The sequence below is a fragment of the Mauremys reevesii genome, unplaced genomic scaffold (genome assembly GCF_016161935.1).
Source record: "Mauremys reevesii isolate NIE-2019 unplaced genomic scaffold, ASM1616193v1 Contig33, whole genome shotgun sequence".
In the NCBI taxonomy this organism is placed as follows: domain Eukaryota; kingdom Metazoa; phylum Chordata; order Testudines; family Geoemydidae; genus Mauremys; species Mauremys reevesii.
Genome location: NW_024100844.1, coordinates 501,323 through 511,268, shown reverse-complemented (window position 1 = coordinate 511,268; position 9,946 = coordinate 501,323). Strand labels below are relative to the sequence as shown.

The following is a 9,946-nucleotide window of genomic DNA, read 5'->3' as shown; positions in this document are numbered from 1 at the left end:
GGTCCCCAACCAGCTCCAGACTCAAACCCCCTCCAATCCCTCCTACTCCACTCATTTCCTTTACCTGGGCCAGGAGGTCATCTGACCTCTTTGTCTCCAACACTTTCAGCTGGCACCTTGCAGGCGAGGAGGGGCCCAGGCCATCAGTTGCGAGGAGACAGAGTGTCAGGCATTTATGTTCACTGGCCCTTTGCTCTGCAGCAACCGTACTCCCTTATCCCACCCCCTAGATACTTAAGGACTGCATAGGGGACACTGAGGCACCAACACAGTATTCAGAGAAGACATTAAGAACATTCCCAGTTGCTGGCATAAATAACACCTTTCAACATAATGATTCCCCCATCTCATCTTTGCCCTGTGTCCCAATAGAATTTAAAAATGGTGAAACACTGAGCGAGAAAGGAAAGAAGAGAGTAAGATTTTCCCTCCCAGAAACCCCTGAGAAGAGCACCGGTAAGTCTGCATTCTTTGTTCTCTACATTCAATAACACCAACATATTTATTCTGCTAGATTATGCGGAATATTAAGAGAAGGGTAAGGGGGCTGCACAGACGATCTCCAGCATGGAGGGGCCATGGACACGTGGCAAGAGGACAGAGTGGATGGAGGGACACACAGATTCCCTGGCATGGGGATAGGTTGGGTGACTGCAGGGAGTGCCTGAAATAGAAGGGAATTTGATGGGGTCCCACAGGGAACTTCACTTCCTGGGTCTCTCCTTGGAGCATTCAGCATCCTCTGCCCCTCCGTGTGCTTTCCACAGCGAGCCTGCCCCAGCCGGGTCCTGGAGAAGTTACAGGGTCCTGCACCCCCACTTGGCAGTCAGATGTGACTCTCAGCCAGCCAGTAAAACAGAGGTGTATTCGATGACAGGAACACAGTCTAAAACAGAGCTTGTAGGTACAGAGAACCGGACCCTTTGGCCGGGTCCCTTCTGGGGCCCAGCGAGGCAGAACCCCAGGTTTGCACTTCATTCCTGGTCCCCAACCAGCTCCAGACTCAAATCCCTCCAGCCCCTCCTACTCCACTCAGTTCCTTTTCCTGGGCCAGGAGGATCTCTTTGTCTCCAACACCTTCAGTTGGCACTTTGCAGGCGAGGAGGGGCCCAGGCCATCAGTTGCGAGGAGACAGAGTGTCAGGCATTTATGTTCACTGGCCCTTTGCTCTGCAGCAACCATACACCCTTATCCCACCACCTAGATGTCCCTGCCAGCAGGTATATGGGATCTTAGGGAGCAATTACCACATGGGTGGGGTGCAAAATAAACTTTATTAAGAAAATGCAAAAACAGGGAAAATTCAATAGTGAGGGGTATGGGGTTTGTTAAGGTAGACAATTGGGGAGGGGTTTCTTTTGGTGAACAGTATAGGAGGTTTCAATAGTGGGATACAATACAGTTGGTAAACAATTAACACTGAAGTATAAAAGCAACAGGTAGCTAACAATTTCTATGTAAAAAGGTGTGTCACAGCAGCATATAACCAACTAACAGTTATGGAAAAATATGTTAAATAACAAACAATTTTAGGTAAAAATGTGTCACAGTGGGGTAAATGTAGAATGTGAGGTGTATCAGAGAGAAAAAAGGTAACCAATGGGGTTTTATGCTAGATTGGGATGGGGGAAGAGGAGCACGTGGTGGAGCAGAGGGAGATTTAAACTTAGAGAGACACAGAGAACAGAGAGACTGTAAGGAGTCAGAGGGACATAGAGAAGCTTGGAGGGGGGTTGCAGTGGAAAGACAGACTTAACCACAATTATACAAAACACAGCAAAATCTTATCTATGATCTAACTTAACCAAGACTACACAAATTAGCAAGTAACAAAACACAATGCAACAATTCTCTAAGACTAACTTACAGAGTATAATGCTAAACCTAACTTAACCTAATGAGTGCACCTTATACTAGGGGTGGCTCTCCAAGGGTGTGGCTGCAGCAGTGGAGCAACTGCAAGTGATCTGCCCAGGATAGAATCCAGGGAGGCACAGGTTTATTTCTAGCAGCAAAGGAGCTGCAGAACCAGAAACAGATTACAGATGCAGACCAAGGAGTTAACTTGGGTCTGTCTGTTGGGGAAAGAAAGCCAGCAGCTAGAACAGGGAGGGTCTGCAAGAGAGAGTTCTTACCAATCCCCAGGACAACAGCAGAGGCAGGCACAGCAGCAGCATCAGAGGACACAGAGAGGACGCAGAGAGGACTCAATTCGTTCACAATAATCAGGAGATCTCCAGGCAAAATTCGTTGTTCGTGGGAGGGGAGTTTAAAAACGGGGGTACGCTCAAAAACAAATGAGAGCGGGGAGAGGGCCTCCCAAAGACCCCTAGCTGATCAGACCAGGTGGCAAAGCAAGGACCTTCTCCAAGGTCTGCTTAGAAAATGTCTGGTTATATAGGCAGACTTAGGCAGTTTCCCGCCAGTAACTTTGATTGGTCCCCCTTGTTAGAGGGGAGGAGAGAAAGCAGGGAAAAGTCTTCAGGTGTGCACAGACGTGTCCGGGCTAGTCCTAAGTCACAGGCATGACTTACATGCTCAGCTATGTGGCCATATAAGGTCTTGCATTCTTGGGCAGCGCCCCCTACACCGAGCCCAGGTCTGAACAAAGGAGGCAGGGGCCCACCCCCACCTGAGCAGAGCAATGGCTCCGGTTAGTCTGCAAAGGCCGTTCCACTGAGCGGAGCCAGGCTATGACTTTTGCTAGACCCATGGCCGGGAGGGATGGCCACACAGAGAGAAAAACAAAAAAGAATGCAGCAGGGAGGGAGCTGCAACAGACACTAGATACTTAAGGACTGCATAGGGGACACTGAGGCACCAACACAGTATTCAGAGAAGACATTAAGAACATTCCCAATTGCTGGCATAAATAACACCTTTCAACATAACGATTCCCCCATCTCATCTTTGCCCTGTGTCCCAATAGAATTTAAAAATGGTGAAACACTGAGCGAGAAAGGAAAGAAGAGAGTAAGATTTTCCCTCCCAGAAACCCCTGAGAAGAGCACCGGTAAGTCTGCATTCTTTGTTCTCTACATTCAATAACACCAACATATTTATTCTGCTAGATTATGCGGAATATTAAGAGAAGGGTAAGGGGGCTGCACAGACGATCTCCAGCATGGAGGGGCCATGGACACGTGGCAAGAGGACAGAGTGGATGGAGGGACACACAGATTCCCTGGCATGGGGATAGGTTGGGTGACTGCAGGGAGTGCCTGAAATAGAAGGGAATTTGATGGGGTCCCACAGGGAACTTCACCTCCTGGGTCTCTCCTTGGAGCATTCAGCATCCTCTGCCCCTCCGTGTGCTTTCCACAGCGAGCCCGCCCCAGCCGGGTCCTGGAGAAGTTACAGGGTCCTGCACCCCCACTTGGCAGTCAGACGTGACTCTCAGCCAGCCAGTAAAACAGAGGTTTATTCGATGACAGGAACATGGTCTAAAACAGAGCTTGTAGGTACAGAGAACCGGACCCCTAGGCTGGGTCCCATCTGTGGCCCAGCGAGGCAGACCCCCAGGTGTGCACTTCATTCCTGGTCCCCAACCAGCTCCAGACTCAAACCCCCTCCAATCCCTCCTACTCCACTCATTTCCTTTACCTGGGCCAGGAGGTCATCTGACCTCTTTGTCTCCAACACTTTCAGCTGGCACCTTGCAGGCGAGGAGGGGCCCAGGCCATCAGTTGCGAGGAGACAGAGTGTCAGGCATTTATGTTCACTGGCCCTTTGCTCTGCAGCAACCGTACTCCCTTATCCCACCACATAGATTCTTAAGGACTGCATTGGGGATACTGAGGGACCAACACCGTATTCAGAGAAGACATTAAGAACATTCCCAGTTTCTGGCATAAATAACACCTTTCAACATAACGATTCCCCCATCTCATTTTTGCCCTGTGTCCCAATAGAATTTAAAAATGGTGAAACACTGAGCGAGAAAGGAAAGAAGACAGTAAGATTTTCCCTCCCTGAAACCCCTGAGAAGACCACCGGTAAGTCTGCATTTTCTGTTCTCTACATTCAATAACACCAACATATTTATTGTGCTAGATTATGAGTAATATCATAATAAGAAAAGGTAAGAACCATTGGTGAACTTCAATGTAGACACACACTACAGCAACAGGAGGGGTTCTCCCATCACTGTAGTGAATCCATCTTCCCTAGAGGCGAAAGCTGGGTTGACAGAAGAATTCTTGCATCAGTCTAGTGCTTTCTACACTGAGTTTAGGTCGGTTTAATTCCACCACTCTAGAGTGTGGATTTTTCAAGCCCAACCCCACCTGGGAATATAGTTGGGTCGACCTAACTTTTGAGTGTAGTCCTGTGTCAAGGTTTCTTCCCGCACTTTTTACGTTAGAGTACAAATGTGGGGACCTGCATGAACACTTCTAAACTTAATTACTAGCTTAGATCTGGTAACTCTGCCACCAGCCAGAAATCAGTGTCTGGCACACTTTCTGTCTTCCCTAAATCTTCCATGGGGAACACAGATCCAAACCCCTTGGATCTTAAAACAAGGAAAAATTAACCATCCCCCCTCACCAATCCCTGGTGAGTTTAGGCCCAATCACCTTGAATCTTAAAACAAAGAAAAATCAATCAGGTTCTTAAAAAAGAAAGCTTTTAATTAAAGGAAGAAATGGTAAAAATTATCTCCGAAAAATCAGGATGGAAAATGCTTTACAGGGTATTTAGATTCATATAGCTCAGAGGAAACCCCCTCTAGCCTCAGGTTCAAAGATACAGCGAACAGAGGTAAAAATCCTTTTAGCAAAAAGGAACATTTACAGGTTAAGAAAACAAACATAAGACTAACACGCCTTGCCTGTGCTACTTACAAGTTTGAAACAAGAAAGACTGATTCAGAGATATTTGGAGAGCCTGTATTGATGTCTGATCCCTCTCAGTCCCGAGAACGAACAACCCCCAAAACAAAAGAACACAAACAAAGAACTCCCTCCACCAAGATTTGAAAGTATCTTGTCCCCCTATTCGTCCTCTGGTCAGGTGTCAGCCAGGTTTAGTGAGCTTCTTAACCCTTTACAGGTCAAAGAGACATTAACCCTTAACTATCTCTTTATGACATACTGAGTTAAACATAAAGCCATAACAAAGGGACAATGCTGTTTCCCTGAAGATCGTCCCTTCCGAATCTCTCTCTTGTTGCTTTAGTTGTTGCTTCTGTGTCCATTGATGTCCTGGGTCCCCAGGGCCAGGGGATTGACCTAGCCTGCAGGTCAACAGGGTGGTTCCGCAAACTTGAACTCCACTGGGTTACAAAGAATGGGCAGGATCTGCAGCCTGTGACCAAAACAGAGCAGGATCGTGAACTTCTGTACAGTGTTCTGAGTCATGTCAGAGTGTCAGGAAACTGAAGAAATCAGCTGCGTTATACAGAACAGCCTGTAATAGATGTTGGGTCGTGTCAGAGGTTTCACTCTGAACTTTATAGTACAGATATGGGGACCTGCATGTGAACCCCTAATCTCAGTTTAGATCTGGTTTTACTGCCACCACCCAAATAGTTTGAGTCATTTGGGAAACTCTGTCTTCCCCCCAAAAACCTTTCCCTCCCTGGGTAGCCTTGAGAGTCTCCTCCACCAATTTCCTGGTGAACACCGATCCAAACCCCTTGGATCTTAAAACAAAGAATTACTCATTACCCTCCCTTTCCTCTTCCCCGCCCCCCAATCCCTGGGGAGTCCAGAACGAATTCCCTTGGCTCTAAAAACAAGGAAAAAAAATCAATCATGTTCTTTTAAAAAAAAGGTTTTTAATTAAAGAAAAGAAAGGTGAAAGACAAACCTCTGGGAGAGATTAGCATCCGAGCTACTCTCACAGACAACAGATTCAAAACACAGAGGATGTTCCCCTGGGCAAAAACTTAATTACACAAAATAATATTCAATTTGATTAACCCCCTAATGCCAAGACAAGTTACAAAAAGAAAATAAACAAAACCTATTTATTCCTTTTCCAATACTCACTACTTTGATAAGAGGCTGATTACTTGATCTTTTTCACTCCGGCCAAAACTGAAACTGACCCAGATAAAGGGAACTTCCCTCTTTCCTTTTGAAACATTTTCTTCCCCCATTGGTGCTTCTGGTCAGGTGTCAGCTAGTCTAGATGAACTTCTTAACCCTTTACAGGTAAAAGAGGTATTAACCCTTAACTATCTGTTTACGAGAGGCCGTTAGCTAATGTAGCAACACCTTTATTTAAAAAAAAGGCTTCAGAGGTGATCCTGGTAATTACAGGCTGGTAAGTCTAACTTCAGTACCAGGCAAATTGGTTGCAAGTATACCAAAGCGCAGAATTCTCAGACTTGGATGAACACTATCTTGGGAAAGAGTCAATGCAGCTTTTGTAAAGGGAACTCACGCCTCACCAATTCTTTGAGGGAGTCAATATGTGGACAAAGGTGATGCAGTGGATACAGTGTAGTTAGATTTTCAGAAAGCCTTAGACAAGATCCTTCACTAGAGGCTCTTAATCAAAGTAACCCATCATGGGATAAGAGGGAAGGTCCTCTCATAGATTAGTAACTGGTTTAAAGACAGGAAAGAAAGGGAAAGAATAAATGTTCAGTTTTCACAAAGGAGAGCGGTAAATAATGGGGTCATCCAAGGATCTGTACGGGGACCTGTGCTGTTCAACATCTTCATAAATGATCTGTGAAAGTAGGTGAACAGCAAGATGGCAAAATTTGCAGACGTTCATGTTAATTCTGTTTGCTAACATTTGTATTATCTCTCTTAGCCTAACTTTGCAAAGCTACACGGCAGTCTTGGTTAACTATTCTTTACTGTAACATAGAGTTTCAGGCCTCTCTGTTAATAGATGTAATATAACAATTTTTGAATGCTGCATCTGATGAATTCCAGAATTTCAGGGAGTTTTCTAGATATCAATGGGCAGAACCCTGTCAATGTTGGGGGAAATCTGAAAACTGGAAAGGGCAAATGGAAGACACATGGATCGCCTAGCACCTGGATAGCAGAGCTAGCATAGAACTTTCAACCACTACTAGAATTGTCTGTAGATCAAAGAACCAGTTGATGGCATAAATAACACCTTTCATCATAACAACTCCCCCATCTCATCTTTGCCCTGTGTCCCAATAGAATTTAAAAATGGTGAAACACTAAGAGAGAAAGGAAAGAAGAAAGTAAGATTCCCCCTCCCAGAAACCCATGAGAAGAGCACTCGTAAGACTGCATTCTTTGTTCTCTACTTTCAGTAACACCAACATATTTATTATGCTAGATTATGAGTAATATCATAATAATAAAAGGTAAGAACCATTGGGAAACTTCAGTGTAAGCACACACTACAGCAACAGGAGGGGTTCTCTCAACACTGTAGTGAATCCATCTCCCCGAGAGGTGAAAGCTGGGTTGAGAGAAGAATTCTAGCATCAACCTAGTGCTTTCTACCCTGAGCTTAGGTCGGCTTAACTGCACCACTCTAGGGTGTGGATTTTTCAACCCCGCCCCCCCCCCCCGCCTCCAAGCAACATAGTTGGGTCGACCTAACTTTTGAGTGTACTCCTGAGTTAAAAATAAAGCCATAACAAAGGGACAATGCTGTTTCCCTGAAGATCGTCCCTTCCAAATCTCTCTCTTGTCGCTTTAGTTGTTGCTTCCATGTTCATGGATGTGCTGTGACCCCAGGGCCAGGGGATTGACCTAGGCTGCAGGTCAACAGGGTGGTTCTGCAAACCTGAACTCCTCTGGGTTACAAAGAATGGGCAGGATCTGCAGCCTGTGACCAAAACAGAGCAGGACCTTGATCTTCTGTACAGTGTTTTGAGCCATGTCACAATCCTGGGAGAGGAAACTGGAGAAAACAGCTGCATTTTCCAGAACAGCCTGTAATAGATGAACGGCTGTGTCAGAGGTTTCACCCTCACTCTTAACTTTAGAGTACAGATATGGGGACCTGCATGTGAACCCTAAGCTCAATTACCAGCTTAGATCTCATCTTGCTGCCACCACCCAAATAGTTTGAGTCATTTGGGAAACTCTGTCTTCCCCCCAAAAAATCTTTCCCTCCCTGGGTAGCCTTGAGAGTCTCCTCCACCAATTCCCTGGTGAACACCAATCCAAACCCCTTGGATCTTAAAACAAAGAATTACTCATTCCCTCCTTCCCCCCCCCCCCCGCACCAATCCCTGGTGAGTCCAGATCCAATTCCCTTGGATCTGAAAACAAGGGAAAAATCAATTAGGTTATTTTAAAAAAGGCTTTTAATTTAAGAAAAGAAAGGTGAAAGACAAACCTCTGGGAGAGATTAGCATCCGGGCTACTCTCACAGACAATATATTCAAAACACAGAGGATGTTCCCCTGGGCAATAACTTAGTTAGACAAAAGAATATCCAATTTGATTAACCCCCTAAAGTCAAGACAAGTTACAATAAGAAAATAAACAAAACCTATTTATTCCTTTTTTAATATTCATTTCTCTGATCTGAGGCTGATTACTTGATCTTTTCCACTCCGGCCTAAACTGAAACTGACCCAGACAAAGGGAACTTCCCTCCTTCCTTTTGAAACATTTTGTCCCCCCATTGGTTCCTCTGGTCAGGTGTCAGCTAGTTTAGGTGAACTTCTTAATCTTTACAGGTAAAAGAGGTATTAACCCTTAACTATCTGTTTATGAGAGGCCGTTAGCTAATGTAGCAATACCTTTATTTAAAAAAAAGGCTTCCGAAGTGATCCTGGTAATTACAGGCTGGTAAGTCTAACTTCAGTACCAGGCAAATTGGTTGCAAGTATAGCAAAGCGCAGAATTCTCAGACTTGGATGAACACTATCTTGGGAAAGAGTCAATGCAGCTTTTGTAAAGGGAACTCACGCCTCACCAATTCTTTGAGGGAGTCAATATGTGGACAAAGGTGATGCAGTGGATACAGTGTAGTTAGATTTTCAGAAAGCCTTAGACAAGGTCCTTCACCAGAGGCTCTTAATCAAAGTAACCCATCATGGGATAAGAGGGAAGGTCCTCTCATAGATTAGTAACTGGTTTAAAGACAGGAAAGAAAGGGAAAGAATAAGTGTTCAGTTTTCAGAAGGGAGAGCGGTAAATAGTGGGTTCATTCAAGGATCTATACAGGGACCTGTGCTGTTCAACATCTTCATAAATGATCTGGGAAAGTAGTTGAACGGTGAAATGGCAAAATTTGCAGATGTTCATGTTAATTCTGTTTGGTAACATGTGTATTATCTCTATTAGCCTAACTTTGCAAAGCTACATGGCAGTCTTGGTTAACTATTCTTTAGCGTAACTTATAGTTTCAGGCCTCTGTGTTAATAAATGTAATATGACAATCTTTGACTGATGCATCCGATGAATTCCAGAATTTCAGGGAGTGTTCTAGATATCAATGGGCCGAACCCAGTCAATGTTGGGGAAAATCTGAAAACTGGAAAGGGCAAATGGAGGACACATGGATCGCCTAGCACCTGGATAGCAGAGCTAACATAGCACTTTCAACCACTTCTATAATTGTCTGTAGATCAAAGAACCAGTTGATGGCATAAATAAAACCTTTCATCATAACAACTCCCCCATCTCATCTTTGCCTTGTGTCCCAATAGAATTTAAAAATGGTGAAATACTAAGAGAGAAAGGAAAGAAGAGAATAAGATATTCCTCCCAGAAACCCTGAGAAGAGCACTGGTAAGTCTGCATTCTTTGTTCTCTACTTTCAATAACACCAACATATTTATTATGCTAGATTATTAGTAATATCATAATAATAAAAGGTAAGAACCATTGGGGAACTTCAGTGTAGACACACACTACAGCAAAAGGAGGCGTTCTCCCGTCACTGTAGTGAATCCATCTCCCTGAGAGGTGAAAGCTAGGTTAACAGAAGAATTCTTGCATACAGCTAGTGCTGTCTACACTGAAAAAGAAAGAAAAGAAGAGAG

General features: G+C 44.6%; 1 long non-coding RNA gene across 1 annotated transcript; it reads left to right on the top strand.

Annotated features, from left to right (window-relative positions):
- The first annotated feature begins 2,933 nt into the window (after positions 1–2,933).
- On the top strand, positions 2,934–9,692 carry LOC120393817. Its single transcript, XR_005592133.1, has 3 exons — positions 2,934–3,013; positions 3,912–3,995; positions 9,611–9,692. It is a non-coding gene; the product is annotated as an uncharacterized LOC120393817 (long non-coding RNA).
- The last annotated feature ends 254 nt before the right edge of the window (positions 9,693–9,946 follow it).